Source organism: Nelumbo lutea, chromosome 5, assembly GCF_056320005.1.
Source record: "Nelumbo lutea isolate HS-2025 chromosome 5, American lotus-T2T, whole genome shotgun sequence".
Taxonomy (NCBI): Eukaryota; Viridiplantae; Streptophyta; class Magnoliopsida; order Proteales; family Nelumbonaceae; genus Nelumbo; species Nelumbo lutea.
In genome coordinates this window covers 58,474,180-58,497,637 of record NC_142688.1, presented here as the reverse complement: position 1 = coordinate 58,497,637, position 23,458 = coordinate 58,474,180, and the positions used below count along the sequence as shown (strand labels likewise).

Genomic DNA, 23,458 nt, shown 5'->3' with positions numbered 1-23,458 from the left:
CCCAAACCAAACCATACCTCTGAACCGTTGGATCAATGGGCCACCCACCCATCTAAGGTTTTGCTTAATTGCTTCCTTGCAAAGTGCAAACTAGTCTGGAGTCTGAACTTGGGGCAGCAGAAATAAGCCAATAGCCCATGGAAATAAGTGCCCACTGATCCAAGTATGTTGATTTTATCCTCATAAATGTTGAAATATACCAACCCATCAGCAAAAAAATTCAAGGAAAGAAATAATAAATTTGATTTTTCAAATTTCAAAATATATCTCCATTTCTTTTCACAGGAGATGAAAGGTGGATTACATTGAAGGGAAAGGTAAAGGAGCACTATATTCATTATTCAATCTATGAATCTACTGGTCTGAAGTATATGGACACCATTGGTTATCATGGTGGTTTGACAATTGCAGTTTTGGCTGCTCTGAAAGCCTAAACGACAACACAAACAGATGGTCTGAGCGATCATGGGCGCTGGCGCTGCAAATATTGAAAATTGTTGTGGCTTCGATTCGGCCGTGTTCGCAGTTGGCGTTGATTGAGAGGGAAGACTGATGGAGAGTTCCAAATTGAGTTCTGGGTAGTTCTGTTCTTGTTGCTGCTGCTGGGGTTGGTGCTTAAGCAGTTCTTCCTCTGTGGTGCCGCTACTGCTGTGTGCCTCTTCAGCTGAATTGGCGCCGATGATGGTAGTGCCCTTGTTGTTGGCGGTTTTGTTGATGGCAACAATTTCGGGCAACACAGCGGCCGGTGAAGAGGAATTCAATGCGTCGGAGTAGGCATTTGTGGTGTTGGTGGTGGAGGGGGTGGTGGTGCTGGAGTTGGTGGCGGAGTTGAGGGGACGGTGAGTCTGAGGGTCAAGTCCCCGGCTCAACAGCTTCCTTTTGATGTGAGTGTTCCAGTAATTCTTGATCTCATTGTCTGTTCTTCCCGGCAAACGACCAGCAATGAGAGACCATCTGAAAAAGAAAAAATAAGACCAAAACAACAAGGACCCAAATGAGAAATTGTAGAGTCTGAGAATCCCATCTCAACAAATTGCGATGCCAGATGAGTTTTTTTGTTTTCTTCTTTTGGTTTTAGAATCATAATTTGATGTATTGTGAAAAACCAGAAGAGGGCTTACTTGTTTCCTAGTAAACTGTGGAGTTTGATGATGAGTTCATCTTCTTCTTCTGTAAAATTTCCTCTTTTCAGATCAGGCCGAAGGTAGTTTATCCATCTAAGTCTGCAACTCTTGCCACAGCGGAGCAAACCTATAAAGACAAAAGAAAGGAGTTTAGGGGCGAAGGGAAAGAGAGGAGGAAGGGAAAATCCACCAGAGTTTTTCATTATTTGTTGCTTCTTCTGGGTACCTGCTGCTTTGGGGAGGGATCTCCAACAGCCTTCGCCGTGAGTTCTGATGTAGTTGATGAGGCGCTGGTCTTCCTCCTTGGTCCACGCGCCTTTGTTGGTGTGAGCTTTCTCACAGCAAGGAGACCGACCCATTGGAGACCAGAGAGAGAGACACACACAGAAACGATTGCTTGTTGATGTTGTTGGATTGGTGAGAGAGGCTCAAGAGAGATGATTTGCAGAGTGGAGAGGGAAGAGGAGAGAGGGAGAGAACTGATGGAAAGAAGTAGAAGAAAGGGAAGGGCGGATTTATATGGGGAAAAGGGTCGAAATTCGGAGTGCCAATTGACTCGATCCTTTTGTGGGTATTTGACCGAGTTGGTGAGAAAGACGAGTGGTTACAAAAGAGAGAGAGAGAGAGAGAGAGAGAGAGGCAGAGCTGGATTTGGTAGGTAGGTCTACTTTTACGTGAGTTGGAGTAGGGTTGTGGAGGGAGAGAGAGAGAGAGGGGGGTTATATATTTATTTCTTTTTGAATTTTTAACTTATTATTTTCTAATTTTTATATTATTTTATTAATATATTCCTTGTAATTTAGGCCTTGTCACCGACAAAATTTACGCTCTCCACTCACTTTCAAAAAACCCTCTACCTTTGCCTTGTCTTCTAGAACATCATTCTTATTATCATACTTGTTATTGACAAGTAGTAGTAGGAGGAGAAGTGAGTCTTCCCCATGTTCTATTAATCAATATTTTAGCAACCCATTATTTGTGGGCATGGGCCCCAACAATGAGATCATGTGGGAATGATTTTTTCCAGCTTCAAACCAATAAGATGCATTAGATTGGAACCCACTTAGCACCTATTTTGTAGTGGTTGTGGACCCACCAATGAGTGAGCCAAGTTTAGGAGATCAACCATACTTAAGAATTATATTTTTGATAGATAGATCTACCATACTTAGATTGGGATGATGATGATCGAATTGATTTCTTACCATTTAATCTAGACAAATCCACCGACCCAAGGAACTAAAATATATGGTATTTGAATATTTTATTAATTAAATTTCATTAGTGGGACCCCTGAATTGTTGGGTCACAAAGCACAGCATACTTGCCACGTGGTGATATAATAAAAATATAGACATGCTTAACAATGGCGCGAGTACTTCTTACCAAAATAAGAAAAAAAAATTAGAAAAAGAAGAGATGGTGAGTGTTTGAGTGAGTACTCAAACTATATGTTTCCCCCTGATGTAATACAAGGTCTCGGTACATCAATGGTAGGTAGCCACATAGTTGAGTCCCATCCTCCTGTCCTGACGTATCCATGTTTCTAGAAACAAACCAGAGAGAGAAAGAGGAGAGAGAAGACAGAGAGAGAGAGGAGAGAGAATCTTTTGGGTTGGTGACCCACCAGCCTTGTGACCTCCCTCATCTTGTGGAGCAAGTTGGGCTATATTTTGTTTAGGTCCTCCCATGCTATTCTCATTCCCTTTTGGCTCTTTCTTGTATTGAATGAGTCATTCCCCAATCTGAGATTCTTGCTTGACTCGAATATCAATCTTATATTTTGTTCAAAGGGGGAGATTTAGTTGACGGGGTCCAAATAAAAGTGAAGCCCATTTAGTTCCTGAGGCCCACACAGAACCCACTTATTTGTATCGCTGTGGGTACCAACAAATTTTCATGTTGGGGCTGAACCGGTTCTTTCCAAAACCAGATTTTGAACCCAGTTTCATGGTTTCCACACATACACACACAGACTTTTAGGGCATAAGGTGTGCTTGAATCCTTAGTATTTGGGTCGGGCCCAATACCATTTGTGATTTGACTTTCTGTGGTGTGTAACACTGTCAAATTAATGTACAGTGGAACTTTAACAGAATATTTTATTAATATAATAAAAAATTATTATTTTTTAACTCAGGGGCTGTTTCATAAATGGCTGAACTGAAATCAGCCAAAAGTTTTCTACTCTTCTATCAGTTTTCTATATTACCCATTAGATGAATTTTCGCCTTGGTTTTCTATTTGGTGAGATTTATCAATTTAGGGTTTCATCTTCAATTTCAACCAACTCTCTACACACTGTATTGACTCCTGATTTTTTCTTTCTTCTTTTCCTGGGGCACACTTTACTAATTAAAAATGAATAAATAACTGTGCTTGAAACCCTTTGGTGGGTCAGATGCTGGGCTATAGGTTGATCCTTCATTAGTCAATTTTATGAGGAAACAAGGAAAAAAGAACCATGAAATTGTTACTTGTAGGAGGTCGAAACTTTCATCAATTTTGGACTTCAGATGATTTACACAAAGCATGCGTGTTTGACAAATTACATATAACCACTGGCTCATTGGCACCTTGAAACTTAGAAGGAAGAAACAAGTAAGAAAGCAGATTTCAACCACCAGATAGAAAAGATATTTAGATGATAACCTAAGAATCTCTCATTTGGTGGATTGGATGGTTTACAAAAAAACGAGCTGCGTGTTTGGTCGTTTTCAACTGCAACAGCCAGAGATTGATGTGAAGTGGGTATTGGACAAATGGAATCCTATTTGATGAACAGTCTAGATTTATTATCTGCCATGGCAGAAGGATCTAAATGGGTCTCTGAAGAGAAGAAGAAGGGTTCCAAATTTCCAATAGTTGGTTCACGTTCTTGAAACAATGGAGAGTTGTTTGCATTTGTTCAATCTAAAAAAAATGCGGAGAATCACGTTAATTAGTTGAATATAAGTCACGTAATCACGTGTGTCAACATTCATGCTAAGGTTGTTGAGAAAGTTTCCCCAGTTCAAGTGCTTCTTGCTTCTTACATTCATTAGAAAGTTTATGATTCATCCTCTTTCGTGAGGAGAAAGTTGACTTCTTAAATATTTTCGTGACTAAAGAAGTAAGGATTATGTAAGTAATTGAGTTGCTTAAAAAAAATAAGGCGGCATTTGGCAAGTCTTTTTGCGTGTTCTTTTGAGTTTCGACAAGCTTAAAAGACCGAAAATTGGTCTATCGAAAAATTTATGATGTGGAAAAGATATGGTATGGGAAGAGTTTTGATCAATTAAAACCCATTCATGAATTTTGATAAATAACACTTGATTGGCTACCAGTTTATGATTCCAGTTAATTGATCAGAAGTTTTTCAGATATCATATTTTTTTTATATTATAGTCGTACCCTTTTCCATTTGGTAGCTAGAAACTGGAAAGATGAGAAAATGCGTGTGTGAAAAGACTTAAAAATATCAAAAACGTCGAATTTCAGGAAGCTTCAAATGAAACTTTTTTGTCTTTCTATGTGATATATAATTTCTAAGCACGTTTTAAAAAACCTGATAAACGCATAAACCAAGTTACTTATCAAAGGGTCTTGCCTTTAAAAACAAGACCCCCAAAAATTTAATATGTTTTTTTACCACATGGGCTGCTAGAAGATTTTTTTTAAATATGACTTGCCAAATGGCACCTAAATAAAACTCTGAAGGCTGCATTAATTTTTCCACAACAAGCACAGAAATCTGGTTGAAATAATCTGGGGTGAAATTCTTTCAAAAATTAAGAAAAAATAACAACATATTTTTCTGTGTCAGTTTACTGGGTTTTCTCTTTTAATCCGTTAAACAACTTTTGGGGTCTTATGGTTTCAATAACTTGCTTCTTTCATGCATTATAATAGCTGAACCACTTGTCCTTCTAACAGGTTGCCTACACGCTAGAGGTTTAAACAGTTCAATAAGGTTGTAGCATAAGTAGGCCATGACCTTTGATGTTGTGAAGGTTTTAATGATATACTAGTACAGTTTTGTTAAATGTAGGTGGAGACTTCATGATGGCATGGTTATTACCAAAGTTTCATCCAAGGTTCATTACACATGTGAAATTTTGGCCGGGGGAAGGGATCTGGACATTTGGTATGGGCTTTCCACAGAGAACGCTTCACATACATGCACATCCGCATGTATTGGTAACTAGAGGATGGCAATTTTCACCATCTTGATCTTGATGGGATTCGACTTTTCCAACCCAATGGGGTTAGAGATGGGGATTGTTTTGATGGGGAGAGAACGGGGATGGGAATTAATAGGAATCTTCGATCAGAGTTGGAACTGGGGTCGGGAGTCGGGATTGAGGTCTCTGCCCTGCCCCAACCCCAATTATATATATATATATATATATATATATATATATATATATATATATATATCAAAACATATTTAAAACATTATTTATAATTTTAAAATTTTTATTTATTTTCAAAAAAAAATATTGTTATCTGAAAACATTTTGGGGATTTGGGTCTCCACGAGGAATCCATCTCTATCGGGGATTGGGGATAGAGGACAAATTTTATCCCCAACGGGAAAGGACGAAGGTGGGGTTAATTTCAGAATCGGAATTGGGGATGGGGAATATGATCCCGGCCCAAACCCAACCCGTTGCCATTCCTATTGATAACATCTCCCTATGACAAATTCAGATTCAGGAGATATTTTCAATGCATGGTTGGATGTGTATGTGGGATATGTGAAGGGTGTGCCTTGTAAGGATCCCATTTGAATTCCCGTATAAGGGTGATCATCAAAAACTGAAAACCCAAACTGAACCGACCAAACTGAATAAAAAAATCAATTATCGATTTTCTAAAAATTAATAGTATCGATTCGGTTTGGAAAATAGATATTAGTTTATGAAGTTGATAGTTTTATTGAGTGGGAGTTAATTATTCCCATTCACTTTTTTTTTTTTTTTCATTTCTCCTAAACATGTCCAGATTTTTTAAAACCTCCTAAGACCACCTGTGAAGGATATATCATTAGGATCAAAATTGTGCAATGATGAAATCTATTATCTCATCCCTCTATTATATTTGAGATTATTTGGGGGTTTATCTCTTCATCCAAAAATTCTCTAATAATGCTCATATCTATTCATCTACCGGACCTAGAAACCCATGATTGAAGATTGATCTTATTCCATGGCTTTTAAACACTTCTTCTACTACTTAAATATCATTTATCCATCATAGCATTCTAACTTACATCCATTGGTAAGCATAACTCTATAAAGGAATACCTTTTAGATAGTCACACTATCTAAGGCTATGCTTGTTTTGAAGTAAAAAGTAAGGAAAGGTAGGGAAAACCTTTACAAACCTATCTTTCCCTACTATTTCTCCTTCAAATCAAACATAGTGTAATAGAAAAAATATTACCTACAATTATATGATTCAATTTTTATTTACTCAAACTAGAGAGTTTATCCTTCAAACACATGGCATTCTATTTTTCAAGAAAGTATGTAAGAAGTAGATACTTTCCACTCTCTTTCTTCTTCAAACATGTTTCTATCATCTCATACAAGATTATTTTTTTGGCAGAAGAAATCAAAGCATCTCTCAAATATTAAGTAACAGAAATACAGTAAGTCTAACTACTGCCATATCTAACTTCTAATCTATTATGTTTACATACATTATATGCCAATTCATCATGGGTGGTAGAATTAGGGGATCTATTTATATGCTTTATACGTATATTATCAAAATTACCCTGCAGGTTTATGGTAAGCTCCTGTAGATACTTAATACTCTCAAAAAAAAAGTAAAGACTAGTTAATTACACCATCAAAATGTGATAGCTTTAGACACAAGGGTACCTAGAACAATGGTATCCACTCTAAAAGATGTGGGATCCATATCAATTTTTGTACAATTTTCTAATTCAAATAAAATATTCAATATAAAGACTTTTAGATTACAAATTAAACCTGATTTAGTTATTTAAATTAAAAAAGGATTTCAAATTAGAGAAGTAGTATGTCAATTAGTAATTAAACATAATATACTTTTTAAATTAAATAACAAATACAAATGAAATTTATTATATAAGCACAAGTAGTGAATCTCAAACAATATATATAATAAATGGTGTGGGGCCCAATCTATCTAGTAAAAAATCCTTTATCAAAAATATTAAAAAAATCAAATAAAAACCAAACCTATATTTATCATATAGATAATGGGTGTCAAATGAAAATAGGTCAAATTAAAAAAAATCAAAATATTTCAAATTAGTGGCCGTATAGCATTGTAGCTTCTTAACTTCATCAATGTCTTCAATAGTTTGGGTATTCAAAAAGTTTCACATATTGACATCTAATAATGTTATTATAGTATTTTATAATCTATAGCCATACTTTTTATTTGCATAGTGTAAGAAAATACATTAGTTGGCTTTATCATTGAGCTTATATTTATCTTCTTTGGAAATATGCATAAGTGCCCTATAAACAAATACATTTAGATAGTTATAAAATGCATACATGATCATTAAAAGTAGTTGGTAGAGTTAAGTGTTAGACAGTGTATGCCCTTAGCTCCAATCAAAATGATGTACATTATGACATTTCTTGTAAATGAATAAAGTACATATTTAATTCATTTTATTATGGTGTCTTCTTGTGTAATGCCCTTAAACTGGACACATATGAGACTTGTGTTATTTTAGAATCTTCACAGTCGTTGGATAGATCTGGGGAGATTTATCCTACCAAGGCTGACATTGATGTGTCGCCAAGTTGGTTGGGGTGGCTTGTCTCAGCTGCTAGGGTGAGACCCGAGGTATATGCAGTGTGGGTTTTCTTGAAACCCCGACTAGACTTGAATTCCAGTATTGCCTTGGTCCTTGGAGATTGATGGGCAAAACAGGAATGTTACACCTGACCCCTAGACTTGATTATGATACTGCACTAGGTGTCGGATTGGGCTGTCTTTGATATACCAATCAGTGAGATCCTTAGAGGGGGTCAAAACCTAGGTATGTTGGGACAATCTGAGAATTCATCTGAGTGGGTGATCATAGTGACAGGATCAACTCCTTTGTCGGACAAAGGTAATGATTGGGGATGCACTCTCTCTGATGGAAACCAAAGCTGCCGGTAGTCGATTTCAACCGTTGAAATATATATATATATATATATATATATATATATATATATATATATATATATATATATATATATATATAGTTTAAAAATGTTAGCAAAAGGTTTTAATTCGCAAGATCCATGTGAGTAGAGAGCGCAGCACTGTTCCTTGTAGCCGATGGAGAGGTCATCTCTTGTCGGGTAGTGTTTGATCATTATGGGCTGAGAGGTTAAGTGTAAGATCATTAAGGGTAGTACCTGATAGGCTAATCTTGCATATTCCCACAGTCCTTGGGTTTTTATAAGGTGGCTTGGCCTAGGGACCACTTAGTGTAAGTGTTGGGCCTGTTAAGAGTCCATGGTGATGGGCTCAAGGGTTCACTGCCCATAATAGTGAATTCGACCAGGCCTTATAACTGAGGCTAGGTTGAACCCATGTGGTTGATGTATAGATCAATGTTTGGGTCCCACACCATATAAGGAAACCCAACCGGGCAGTAATTTGGAAGGTAAGTGAGCACATGGACTTAATGGGCCTAAAGCCTAATTCAAACTGGTCTAATTTGATTAGTTAAAAAAGGGGGCGGATATGGGATTGGGATCAGCAATCCCTATCCACTTAGAGAATCTAGATCTAAATACAGATTTGGATTTGTAAACTCCTAATAAGATTAGGAGGACTGATCTAATTTGCAGATAAAATAAGGGTTTATCCTTATCTCTTAAAGAGAACTCCTAATCCAAATATAGATTTGGATTTGGAAACTCCTAATGAGATTAGGTTCTCTCTTTAAGGCTATAAAAGGAGGAGGAGGGCAAACCTTCATACATATCATCATATCAGATTACAGATCACAGAAAGAGAGAAGACAGCTACAGTAAGACTGCATCATCTTCTGCTCTTGCGCTCTCCTCCTGCTGCCACCATTGCCAGTTCGATCTCCACTGTAGGAGCGATCAATAAGTGTTCTTGATATCAGTTTTTGGAAAAAAAAACTGATCTGAAGTCGTGCTCACATTCCCTCCATCGAATTCTTGCTAAAGGATTCGATTCTTGTGAAGAACCTGCTGATTCTACTCCACCCTACGCTGTGTCATCTTCAGTGAGAGCAGTCTTTGGAATTTTCCTTAGGTGTGAACACCTTCATTGGGAGATATTGTTTTTTCGTATCAAGTACCTCCCTCTCCTACCTTTTGGTTTCAGATCTGGTTCGGTTCTTGGTTCAAGATTGATCATTGAAAATACAGATTTTCTAAAACAGGGAATGCGATTTCCAGATGGGAGAGAGAGAAATTTTTGAAATTTCATCCTATCTTCCTGCAAGGTTCGGCCATCCATATGATGAATCTCTTATCCCTTCATTAAGTTAAAAAAAGTAACTTGCAATTGATGTTGCTTTTACCCCAAAAAGCTTTTTAATAAAGTTGAAATGGGGGAAAATTAGAAGAATTAAAGAGAAATGCCAAAATGCCCGAAAATTGCAATTGTTATTTCTAATAAGCAAAATCAAAATAATGCTTGGAGGGTTAATAAATTATGCATCATATAGCTCAACTCAGTATATCTTAGAGATTGTCAAGTCTAGGCCGAAGGTTTTCTTTTAAGCCTGACCCAACCCAAAAGTTTAATATATATAATATAATATATATTATGTAATATTTATAATATATATTATATAACATTTGTAAGATATATTTAAATATAAATATAGAATAAAATTTTAATATTTAAAAATTATAATTTTGTTAATTTAGATGGACAAGTCTGGATGGATTAGTTGTTGGTTCTCCCTAGATGTTTGAGAGTAAGGTAGGGTTTTAGGTAAGAAGTAAAATATAGGCATTTTCATATAAGAAAATGTAAATAGGGACATTTTTGGAAAAGAATTCATAAAATGCATACTAGCGCATTAAGCGTACGATGGATGCAATGGGATCCCTACAAACAAAAACTCTTGCACACACCATGAAGGCAAGGTAATACTATCGTACATTGGGAATATCTCCCCATGAATTAGACATAAATGTATGGGAGATATTCTCAATGTGCGACTGGATTTTATGTGAACAGATTTTTTGCTTATAGGAGATTTAAGCTTCAAATGGACCTCTTAGCTTAGGGACATCAATGGGTTTGGTTCAATACAAGTTTGCTTTAACTCAAACTTAACCCAAAAGCAACTCCTACTAGAGCTAGATAAAGAGAATAGGGTCAATACAGGGTTGTTAGAGAATAGGGTCAGGTTAGTGTGGAATTGCAGCTTAACCGAACCCATTTACATCCCTAGCTGAGCAAACACAACAAACCTGTGAAAATCATCCTTTTCTCAAAGTTGAAAATGATGAAAAGGTTGTTCTTAATACAAAAATGTCAAAACTTGTTGAATAGAAAGGTAGGATTTTTTAAATTTTGATTCAGCCCAAGGAGGAAATTGAATTTCCATGAGAGAATACTTTTTCTCTCCTAGGATCAGACTACAATAACGTAATCTGGATGCCACAAAAGTAACACCCAAAGTGGTGTAACCTGCCCAAGGATTCAACCAAAATAGAACTCCAAAGCTAAAGATGGTATATCTCAAATTTTTGGAATTCAATCCTAGTGAATTGGTGTGAATTAATGTTGATGTTGTTCACTTCAATTCTCTAATTGAATGTAGCAATTGATCACTCAAAAGATTTGTGTTTTCGCTAGCAAAACTCAAAGACAAGTGAAAAAGGGGTCTCCTTTCATCCTTGTTTAAACTAGGGTTTTAGGTGAGACAATCTTGTTGTGTTCTCTCTCTCTCTCTCTCTCTCAAATCTCTTAAACTCTATTTTACATAGGACTAGACTCATAGGGTCTTCTAAAATGAGTTTTCCGATCAGTTTTCTAACTGAATTAGAAAACTTCTAATTAGGAAATTAGGAAACAATCCTAACTAAGTTAGGATTATTACTAACTTGTTTTTCAATTCAATTGTAATCTTATTACTAAAAATGGAATAACCATCCGAGTAGAGTTTGGAAATAGAAATACAAAGAAATAATCTTTTAAATACTATCTTGGCTTCCTTAAACACAAACTCTATTGTCCTTATGGTAGTATTTACAACAATTCTAGACATCCCCATGTAAACACTATCTCGTCCTCACTCAACCTTTTTCTTTTCTTGAACCCTTGCAAAGTATTACAAGTATGAATTAAAGCCACAGAGTCAATACACCAAGACATAGAAATACACAACAAATTGATTTTTATAACCAAAGATCCGTACATACTTTCTTTCTTCTTCAAGGAGTCTAGATATTGATTCGATGACAAATTTTCTTCTAATGTTCTGTCTACTTGTAGAAGTGATACTCATCAAATGATTAGTCTCTACCCTACTTCTTGGATTTATTACCCTTTTTCTGAGACTTTTTCTTCCCCTTCTTATTTTTACTGGACTTTCCACCTTCAACAAGCATGGAAACAAATATGTCATTTACTAATTCCTTGGCTCTTTGCAATTTATTGCCAATCTCATGCTAGGTGACCTTCATCTTGTTCATGTTGTAATTCATGACGAACTAATTAAACGTGGAAGGTAGAGAATTAAAGATAGCATCAATCTTAATATTGGGATCTAATTTATTTTCAAGATCCTCTAATTCAGTAATAAACCCCATCATCTTCCTGACATGGTGGGTAGAATAGTTCTGCTCCTCATACATGGGCTTTAGGGCAACCAGAATTTTTTTCTAGGATATGACTTTGTCAAACTACTTCTAAATAGAGTTGTCTAGGTATGCCAATATATAGCAATGGGCACAAGAGTTCTCCTCTCATTCTTTATATTCTTTCTTTCTATTTGTGTTATCTCTTCAACTGAAAGGATCCAGAGCTTTCTAGTTGGCATTTTATCCATTTTTTTAAATATAAGAACAGTGTTGAGATTGCATCTCCAATCACTATAGTTGGGTCCCTTAAGCATGTTATCATCTAAGAGAACGGTCCATGTTCTTTTTCTAACTGTTAGAGAATAAAACCTATTCAAGGACCTCACTTAACAACTTAAACTTTTAGGTTGAATGGTTCTTTAAGATGGTATCAGAGCCACTTTGATTAAGTGGTCTAGTGTTTGATCCTCATCGCCCCCATTATAAATAATTAAGTTTCAACACAAGGTATGGGTGAACTTGTGCTGTCCATGCTTCAATCCAATGGGCTTTCATGTGAGGGGGCATGTTAGAGAATAAAACATATTCAAGGACCTCACTTAACAACTTAAACTTTTAGGTTGAATGGTTCTTTGAAAATAACAAATGTTCAAAAATAGATTAATCCACAACCAATTTGTTATTTCATATTATACAACACAGAAAGGGCTTTTGTCTAGGATTTACACCCATTTTATTCATCTTTGAGACTTTCCTTCTTATCTTATGGATGGAGTCATTTGCATGCTCTAAGAATGTGAGGGATATGTGCATGGAACCAACTGTGTCAACTACAAAACTCCATCGTTTTGTAAAAGATCTTTTATTCTCTCATCTTGTATGTGCTTCCACTTTTGCCTCCACTAGACATTGTTCATAGTAATTTTAGGGTAAGCCTCTCTAATAAGTAAGTACTAACCTATCATATTAGGAGTCCAATGTACCACGAGAGAGTCCCATTTTAGGATATGCCACTCCCAATAATCTATGATGCCCCTATCATCTTATGAGGTGATCCAGGAACATCATCAGTCAAGTAGATAACCCAATTTTATAATGTATCATTTTTCACTACATCAACCCACCTTCACACCATTGACGAAAGGTCTTTAGAGATTACTTCTCAAGTTAATCCCTATCAAAGCACTTATATTATTTATAAGGGAACAATAACCAACGTTTAAGTCCAAGTTTAGGTTTAACCAAAGTGGTTCCCATTAACATTCTTAAAGTCAAATTCTAAGTGGGTTTCATGCGTTTGGATGGCCATAGGGTTCCCTCTTGGAAGAGAAAACAATAAAGGGACCCACATGAAAAAGGGGATCATTCAACGGTCAACAAATCATCATGGTAATTATGTGCAATAAACCCATGATGGGTGTAGAGAAGCACTTCATTCTCTACATGGGCCAACCCGCCAAGTACTTATAACCTATGTGGTGATTCACAAATCAAACAAAATAAGTTTCATATATCATATATTAGCAACATAAACAAAGAAAGCTTTGGAAACCCAAGCCCACTAAGGTTTACACATCACCAACCCATTTAACAATTTAAAACCTTCTTTGGGTATGGGCCCAACTACAAAATGCAATTGAGGCCATATATTAAGCATGGCAGAATTGGTCTAGTCTTGCTTTAAATTCTTTAGTTAGTTTTCCAAGCATAGGATAAATTGGCTAACATATTGTACCATCAAACCCCTAACCTTTAGACCTTTTTGACCACTATTAAGTGGTGTTCATAAGCTATTAACAGTCCACCCATGAAACCCTAGAATTGAACCTCGTTCAACTCTAGGCTAAATCGGCCTAGGGTTTGGTGCTTCAACACCTCAACCAACTTCAAGAATATGATCTAAATATTCACAGTGATATGTCAGCAATAAAAATCAATCAAACAAGCAAATAAACATAATTAAATTATGCTAAAATAGGACTGGGAGTGTGGTAGCTAAATTGAAGAATTATCTTCCTTGCACCAAACTAGGGATCCACCATTGCATCAATTCAAGATCTCCATCTTCCAAGTTGGATACTCTAGTTAGTTATCCAATTAAAAACACAATAAAAAACCCTAATTTCTAAAGCTTACTGTAGAGAACACTAATGTGGACCCCACTAAGGTGGTCCCCACTATTCGTATGTCAGCAATAAGTTATGATTAGGATTAGTTCTTTATGATTAGATTAGGACTAGTCTTTTGTAAGATTAGGATTAGTCTTTTTTCTGCTTTATCTTATCTTGCCATGTAAGCAATTCAGTCATTTTACAAGTATGATACTATGTATACAAATTTAAGAGGGAGGCGGATGTTTAAACACATCAACCCAACTCTCTCTCTCTCTCTCTCTCTCTCTCTCTCTCTCTCTCTCTCTCTCTCTCTCTCTCTTCTTTTCTTTTTTTTTTTCCTTCTCCTTTTAAGTGTTTGTTCAATCTTGAGCGGCTACTTGGTATCAGAGCATTCGGTCTAGGGTTTCTCATGTGGAATTAATTCAGCCGACCACATGAGAATTATTTAGGGCTGAGTTTTTTCATTTGATTGATTCTTGGAGATTACAAGAAGTCTTCAGCAACTGCCCAAGGATTGGAAAGTGCTCCTTGTAATTAGGAAGAATTAGAGAAGAATTAAGTGATCAAGGTTAGGTCTTTAGTCAAGATTGGAGGTGCCGATCAGATTTTTTTGGTTCTCTCATCAAGATTGAAGTTGGCGATCAAGAAGATTTTTCTCTGAGATCAGTTCTATTTCAGAAGTTTCTTGGGTTGATCAGAATCAAGATCAGTTTTGAGCAAACTGAAGTTGGTGATGAGAATTTCAGAAATAATTTTTTGAATCAAGATAAGGTTTTTTTTTCCTCGGAAATTCCTGGGTAAGTTCTTATTCCTTCTTGAGGGCAGCAACAAGGATAGCTTAATTTGTGAGGTACGACTATATAGATTTTTTTTTTCTTTTTCTCTTCTAAGGTTTTAAGAGAAAACCCTGAAATCCAGGACTGCTATTGTGTCTGGAGAAGAGATTAGACTTGTTTTTAAGTTTGGCTGCTATCAGATTTCTGTTCTCTGATCTTTGTTTTTGAAGTTTTGTACCCAAGCCAACTACTATTAGTTCTCATATTTAGTAGGCTAATTGATACATTGATACATTGATACAATTCTCAGATTTCTGCTTCTAGACCTATTGTCCTTAGTTTTTTCAGACCCAGTAGGCTAATTGTTACAGTAAATAGAATGTATTTTTTGCTTAACCCCTAACCAAGAATGGAGTTCAAGCACCAAGGGAAGGGTGTTTTTGGGATTGGTTCAGGTGGCATGACTAAAAGCACCTTCCAAATTACAACTATAAATTTTGATGGTTCAAACTACTTAGAGTGGGCCCAATCAGCCATGATTGCTATTGGGGGAAGAGGAAAATTGAACTATCTGTTGGGAGATGTGAAGGAACCAAATAAGGAGGATCCCACTTATGCTAAGTGGATTCAAGAAAATTATTTAGTGATGCCATGGCTGTGCAATTCCATGCGGCCACATTAGCCGAAATTACTTATGAAAAAAAAAAGCTAAAGAAATATGGGATGTTGTGAAAGAAACCTACTCTCAGCACCCTTAATGTTGCTAGGGTTTATGAATTGAAATGTGAGGTTAAAAATCTCAAGCAATGTGAGAAACAAGTTTCTATTTATTTTTCAATCTTGAAAGAGTTGTGGCATGAAATTGACCACCTTGAATCAATTGAATGGGAAACTCAGAATGATGCACAGATTTACATAAAACATATTGAAACTAATAGAGTGTTTGAGTTCCTGGTTGGTTTAAATTCGGAATATGATATTGTAAGGCAGCAACTGTTGATAAGAGATAGTGTAACTCTATCCTAGGCCTATTCCTTAGGGCATAGTGAAGGGACTAGTTGAAAAGTTATGCTACAGCAACAACCTTTTGAATAAGCTCTGGCAACAGTTAAGCCCAAATCTGGGAGTGATAAGGAAAGAGACATGAAGAAAGAAGCTAAGAAGGACCTAGTATGTGAGCATTGCAAGAAACCTAAACATACTAAAGAGACATGTTGGAAGTTACATCCACATCTAGTTCTAACAAAACTCAGAAACAAAAAGGGGAATGCAAATATGGTTGTTAACACTAATAGTACAACATCATCTAGCATAAGAGGAAATCCTCTAAATACTCTAGCTGTTGTCCGAGCATCTCTAGTTCAGCTGGAAAATGAAGTTGGTAATTCAGCTCCACCTCCTTAAACACCATCAGCACCCCCTACCTCAACTTTTGCTCATTCAAGTAATCGGGCCTCAACTCACCATGCCTTAGTTACAGGTAATACAGAACATTCATGGATAATAGATTCTAGAGCATCTGACCATATGACTGGCTTGCCGTCACTATTTACTACCTATCACTTATCTTCAGGCAGAGATAAAGTATCCATTGCTTATGGCTCCCTCGTTCCTATTTATGGCAAGGGAAACATCAAGTTGTCTAATGCTATTTCCGTATCTTCGATTTTGCATGTTCCTAAGATTAGTACTAATTTTCTTTCAATTAGTAGCAATACAAAAAACCAGAATTGTTCAATAACTTTTTTTTTCTGGATCGATGTATTTTCTAGGATCTGGAGACAAGGAAGGTGATTGGGACTGGCCATGAGGAAAATGGAGTCTATCTGCTTGGATGGAGTCTTCATTGTGAAGATAGTGAAACTAAGAGGTCTTGTGTTTCTCAATTTGTTGAGCAAGCTATGCTTTGGCATAATAGAACCGGTCATTTAATTTTTCAGGCTTTGAAGAGTTTGTTTCCTAGTTTATTTGAATCTATCCAGATGCCTGGTTTGAAATATGAGAGTTATGAACTTGCAAAACACTATAGGACAACCTATTCATTAAGTAATAATAAAAGTAATATTCCCTTTGATATTGTCCATACTGAAGTTTAGGGACCTTACCATACCACTGCCATGGGGGAGTATAGATATTTTCTACTGTTTATTGATGATTATACTAATTTTTCATGGATTTATCTCATGCGTTCTCGAGATGAGATTCTAGCATTAACCCGAATATTTCATTAGATGATTTTAACCAAATTTAGTGTCAAAATCAAAATTTTTAGATCTGATAATGTTAAAGAATATATTGCAAACCCATTAGCCTCCTATTTTCTTGAACATGGGATTATCCATCAGAGTACCTGTCCTCATACACCACAGCAAAATGGGATTGCTGAGAAAAAGAATAGACGCATATTGGAGATAGCCAGAAGCATTATGTTTACCTCCAATGTGCCTATACGTTTCTGGGGGGATGTTGTTCTTACAGTAGTGTATCTCATCAATAGGATTCCTTCATGGGTTCTTGACATGAAATCTCCATTTACCTTCTTATATCCTGATAAAGAGTTATTTACCATTCCCCTTAAAACCTTTGGTTGTACATGCTTTGTTCAGATTCCTAGCTTTCATCATTCCAAGTTTGATCCCAAGGCCTCAAAATGCATTTTCCTTGGTTATGCACAAACGCAAAAGGGATATTGCTGCTACGAACCTACTTCTGAGAAAAGATTTGTCTCAATGGATGTCACTTTCTTTTAAGATGTACCCTATTATTCAAGGGTTTTTCCTCAGGGGGAGAGTAGTAAGGATGGGGTTAACTCGTCAAAAGTTCCTTTACCTATCCCATTAAGTAAAGAGGGGTGTAATGGGGAGGGCTATCAGAGATGCAGGGATGTGAGAGTCTATCACAAACGATGGAGACAGGTTGATTTTGGACATTAACATGCAGGCCAGTCCCTGTCTCCTCTATAGATCTAGATCCCAGTACCATTGTAGCCCCAATTCCTTTTGTAGAGCCAGGTCCAGGTACCACAGATACTATAGATGAAAGACATCCCACATGGAGCCTTCACCTTCATTAGATGATCTTTATCTTCCCATAGCAGTTCGTAAGGGCAAGCGTTGTTGCACCACATCTACAGCTCACAACATTTCTTAGTTCTTGTCCTACAATCACTTATCTCCCTCCTATAAGTATTTTTTCTCGCATCCATTGATGATGTTTTCATTCCCAAAACAATACAGGAAGCATCAGAAACAATACTTGGGAGATAGTTGATCAGCCTAAAGGTAAAAAACTGGTTGGATGTAGATGGGTATTCACTGTGAAACATAATGTTGATGGTTCTATTGAAAGGTATAAGGCCCAGTTAGTTGCAAAAGGATTTACTCAGACATATGGTATTGAATACTTGGAAACTTTTGCACCACTAGCAAAGATGACCACTATCAAAGTCTTATTATCTCTTGCAGCTAATTACTCTTGGTTGTTGTATCAAATGGATGTTAAAAATGTCTTCCTCAATGGAGACTTGCAAGAAGAGGTTTACATGTAGTTGCCTCTTGGATTTTATGGTATAGAAACAAAAAAGAAGGTTTGACGGTTGAATAAAGCCTTGTATGGAATAAAATAGTCCCCAGAGCATGGTTTCATAGATTTAGACAAGCCCTTGAAAGATTTGGATATGTACAGGCCCAGTCAGACCACACCTTGTTTATTAAGAGAGTGGATTCTTCCTTAACCTTGCTTGCTGTATATGTGGATGATATTGTAGTAACAGGAAATGATAATACTGAGTTTGAGTCCCTTAAGAAACTCCTTCATCAAGAGTTTAAGGTAAAATATCTGAGAGAACTACAATACTTCTTGGGCATTGAGGTAGCCAGATCCAAGCATGAGATTTTTGTTTCTCAAAGAAACTATATTCTTGACCTGTTGGAAGAAACAAGAAAGTTGGGTGTTAAGCTTACTGACACACCCATTGAACAAACTCACAAGATCAGTGCAGAGGGTGGAGAACCCGTTGAAGATAAAGCTATGTTCCAATGGTTAGTTGGAAAATTTCTCTACCTTTGTCTCCCTCAACCCAACATTAGTTATGCAATCAGTGTGGTTAGTCAGTATATGCACTCTCCTAGAACTACTCACCTCCTTGTAGTTGAGAGGATACTAAAATATTTGAAGATGTGCCCAGGCAGAGGCATTTTATTCAAGAATAATGATCACATGAAGATAGAAGTTTTCATAGATGCTGATTAGGCTGGGTGTGTTGATGATCGAAGATCTACATCTGGATATTATGCTTTTGTAGGAGGTAACCTTGTCTCTTGGAGGAATAAGAAACAAAATGTTGTTTCTCGTTCCAGTGCTGAAGTTGAATATAGGTCCATGGCAAATGGTGTAGCTGAGATCCTATGGTTGAGATCATTATTTGAGGAGTTAGGTATTGTTTATGAGAAACCCTTGATGTTGTACAGTGATAATCAAGCTACCATCAATATAGCCCATAATCCAGTACAACACGATAGGACTAAGCATATTGGAGTGGACCGACATTTTATCAAAGAAAGGGTTACATCTCAAGAAGTATGTCTTCCATACATCACCTCTGTTATGAGCACCCGCACCACACGGCAGCAGTTGAGGCAGCAACGTGGACACGACCGGCACTGCACGGCAGCAGCACCATGAGCCGCACGCATGCACTACGCGGCAGTTGCACCGCGCGCACGCGCCGCGCCCATGCACCGCGCAGCAGTGACACCATGAGCCGCTCGCACGCACCCGACAGCAACAACAATGCGGGGCCCACACGACAGCTCATAGGGTGGGCCCACCCTTATCTAGACACGTTAAGAGAACTCACCGCCAGCCTACCTTATCCCTTATTCCATTCTCGCTTATCTTATCCCCTATTCTTAGAAGGAATTGTAGTACCATTAAAAGTAAGTAGTCTAATTAGAAGTAGGAGTTTGAGTCCGTTTAGGACTAACCTAGCCGAATCCAACAAGGAACCCTCCTCTTGTAATCTCCTATTTAAGGAGACGCCATTATTGAATGTGGATATCGAATATTCAGTCAAGAAATAGAGTAAAGGAGAGTTAGGTGATCTCTTGGACAAATCACCCACTAGATAGTCAAAATAGGGCCTATACACAAGGCCAAGGGCAAGGAAAGATCAGAGGTTCCTGTCGTGGAGCAACCCGTGACGCGATCCTACGCTCAGGTCCATAACATCCTGTTTGGGTACCAACATAACTGGGGAGGAAAAAGGGGAGTGGCTGGGCCGAATGATCCCCTGATGTAACATATTTGCGCATTGCTTCTCTAACTCATCTTTCTGTCGGTGGGGGTAGCGATAGGGCCGAACCACGACGGGGTCTGACCCTACTATTAGAGGGATCCGATGGTCGCAGGCTCTAGGAGGTGGGAGGCCCTTGGGTTCTTGGAAAATGGCTAAGTAATCGGTGAGAAGCCTCTCCACGTCGGTTGTGCGCAAATTCTCCCGTTGGGTCATATACTTTTTTTTAATCAAAAGTTCACTTGAATGCAAATTTACTTCTTTTTTATTGATGTACTTTTACATCTTATTATCAATGTTAATATGCATTTGTCTGTCATTTGTCGATGAATAAATGTAATGTTGCCAAACACAGGAAAAAGTGAACCAGATTGCAAATTTACCCTGAACCGGGATTTACACTCCATTTGCATTGTTTTCAAACGCAGGATTAAACTCTCATATTTTAGCACTAAACTTTTCATCTAATAAATGTAAAACATTTGGAAACATAAATTTTATAGTTGAATCAATTAGTAGGGAAAAATTAGAATTAGAATGTAGTCCGAGTTAAAGTTTAATCAAATAACTATGGCAACCGGACAAGGGAGTTGCCATATTTTACACAAAAAAAAAAAAGAAAAAAGAAAGAAAAACAAGGAAAAAATGGGGAGAGATGATTTTTGAAAATGTTTTAGTCTTGAAAACAAACGAGGTTTTAGTCTAAAACCATCTAAGTAACTCTAGTTATCAATCTCTATCCAATCTAAATAAGAGTTTAGGTTATAAGTAGGGAAGGTGTTAGGCAACATATATACTCGTTGGGAATAGAAATTTTGGTCTCTACTTTATTCTTATATTGTTTGGGAGTAAATTAACTAGTCTTGGCCTAAAGGTTATGGAATTAGGGATACATCAGTTTCAATCACTCAACCCACCACTTCTTTTAGGAGGACTTACGTAGAACAAACCTTTCCTCCTAGGTGCCCAAGACAATTTTGTAATCTACATGTCTAAGTGCAAGAACTATATAATGTGCAAAACAATTACAACACTGCTTGCATGATCATGAACAATTCATACAAAGGTAGACTCAAGGTATTGAGCATCTCAATTGTAACACTACTAATTCCAAAATTTGAAGCCTCCCAGAAACTTATTGAGCATCTCTCAATTGTAACCTTCTCCAAGATTGTTACAACCGCTTTTGTACAAAACCGGAAACTTGACTCAAGGTATTCTCCCAAGTATGAGACTCCTCTTGTCTAAACAACTCTCAAGTAGGCTCTCTACTATGGAAGAGAGAGAGCTTCCACTCAAATGACCAAAGTGCAAGATGCTAGATGATCCCTAAGGCCTCTCAAGATCCTCTATTTATATTTTATAGGATTGGAAGATTAAGAATTACAAAAACACCAAAAAGTGGAACCTAGACATGAGCATGTCAGGGTTCGAAAACCTTAGGGGTGTTTCCCTCTTGAATCCACAATAAATTGTTTCCAAATTTTGAATTTGATAGAGTTTTATGCTCTTGAAATTTTTCTAGACTTTGTTGCCTTATGTGTTTTAATAATAACAAATTCATTGAGGGTGTTAATTGTTTGAAAAGTAAGTGTGTAGGTACAATGAAAATATCCTCATCTAAACATAGCAAAGTTGAAAAAGAAATCATTTAAGGAAGAAAAAAAGGTAGATAACAATCCTCATTTGTGCTCAATAAAGACGAAGAATTATCTACATGAGGCAATAAAGTGCAGGTGATTCCCATCTTGGTTTTTAAAACTGGACCAGACCGGAAAAACCAGGAACCGGTCGCCTGACCGGTTCCATTTTTCCCCAAAATTGTTGATTTTGGTCAGCAAACCATTGAACCGGCTGATTAACCGTTCGAATGGTTTTGACCATTTTTCAATTTATTTAATTTTTTAAAATTTTTTTATTCTTTTGTCAGAATGGGCCGGCCATTTGGGTCGAACGATCAGACTATTCAAACCAGTAACCGGACCCCTGACCGGTTCGGTTTTAAAAACCATGATTCCCATAATGCAAATAAAAACACATTAAGACTCTCCAAAGAAGATGATGCTTCAAATGACAAAGAAAGACTTTCTACGAAAAGAATAAGAAGAAGACATCAAGATCCAATGTTCTTAACTTGTTTTTATCGTTTTAGGACTTGATGTAAACTAAGTGCAAGATAAATCATATAGGATGAGATGAAAACACACTCGGTTAATCAATCTTAGAGACCAAATGGCTAAAATTGGGTTTGGTTCTTGGGCTTTTTTATACTATACATGATTAAGAATGTGAAAAATCATATTTGGCACTATAAGAGATTGATTTCTCACTAAGTGTTTTATGGTTGGAGTTGTCAAAGTAGTCAACTAGTAAGGTAAGAAGTCGATCAATAAGAAGAAAGTAGTCAACTATGAGTAATCGATTCCCCATAAAGATGTATCGACTACTCTTGACGGTAGAGAACATAATCACTACATAGTCGACAACCCATGAACTTAAAGTCAACTATATCCTTGGCAACAGTGATCTGGGGAGTGTTGTAATGAACTGATAGTTATATCAATGGACCAATACATGAGGAAAAACTTCACATGTGAGTTCTATTCGACCGTTTAAACTCCAATGGCTATATCCTCCTTGGTTAATTAATCAAACAAGTTTAAAAATATTTTCTATAAAGGACTAATGAGCTCTAATGTTCAAATAACAATAAAAAATACTATTTTCTTTGAGCCTATAAAAATCCATGAAAAGAAGAAGAATATGTAAGCTTCAATGTAGATGAGAAGGGTTTTCTCAAAGAAGATGAGAGGGAACCATGTGCTATCAATAGAGTTCTTCTATTGGTTTCCCCATGAGCTAAAAAAAGAGAAAAGCCTTATGCTTCAAGGTTGAAAAAGCCTATTTCAGCCCTTGGTCTCAAGGTATTATCTTGCATCTTGCTCTACAGCTTGAGCATGTATTGTTTTGTTAGCCTACTAGGAGGCATTTCATTGTATTTAAGCTTAAATGGAATATCTGTTGTAAGACAGTGGTGTTTAAGGATGAAAATATCAAGAAGGTTTGGTCAAGACCTTGATGTTCTACCAGTTTAGGTCTGTCAGGCAACTATGAAGCTCTGCCGAATATGGGTAGAACCCGAAAGTCTACCCAAGGTTGTAGGAGTCTTGAAAAACCTACGGTTGTAATGGCTTGGCTAGTACTCAAGAAGTTCAATGGGATAGTGGAAGGGTAGGTTGAAACTATAAAAATCTATGTGCGTTCTCTCTCTCTCCCCCCTTGCGCCATACTTCATGTTAGACTTTTAGTTGTATTTTATTTTTCCCTTGGGCTTCACTCTGCACCACATTTGCACAAAGAATATATTTGC

The 23,458-nt window shown here is 36.9% G+C and overlaps 1 pseudogene across 1 annotated transcript; it reads right to left on the bottom strand.

Moving 5' to 3' along the window:
• Positions 1-219: 219 nt before the first annotated feature.
• LOC148852610 (myb-related protein 308-like) lies at positions 220-1,673 on the bottom strand (annotated as a pseudogene). Its single transcript, XR_016098754.1, has 3 exons — positions 1,351-1,673; positions 1,122-1,251; positions 220-954 (listed from the first exon to the last, which is right to left on the bottom strand). The product of XR_016098754.1 is annotated as a myb-related protein 308-like (transcript).
• Positions 1,674-23,458: the final 21,785 nt, after the last annotated feature.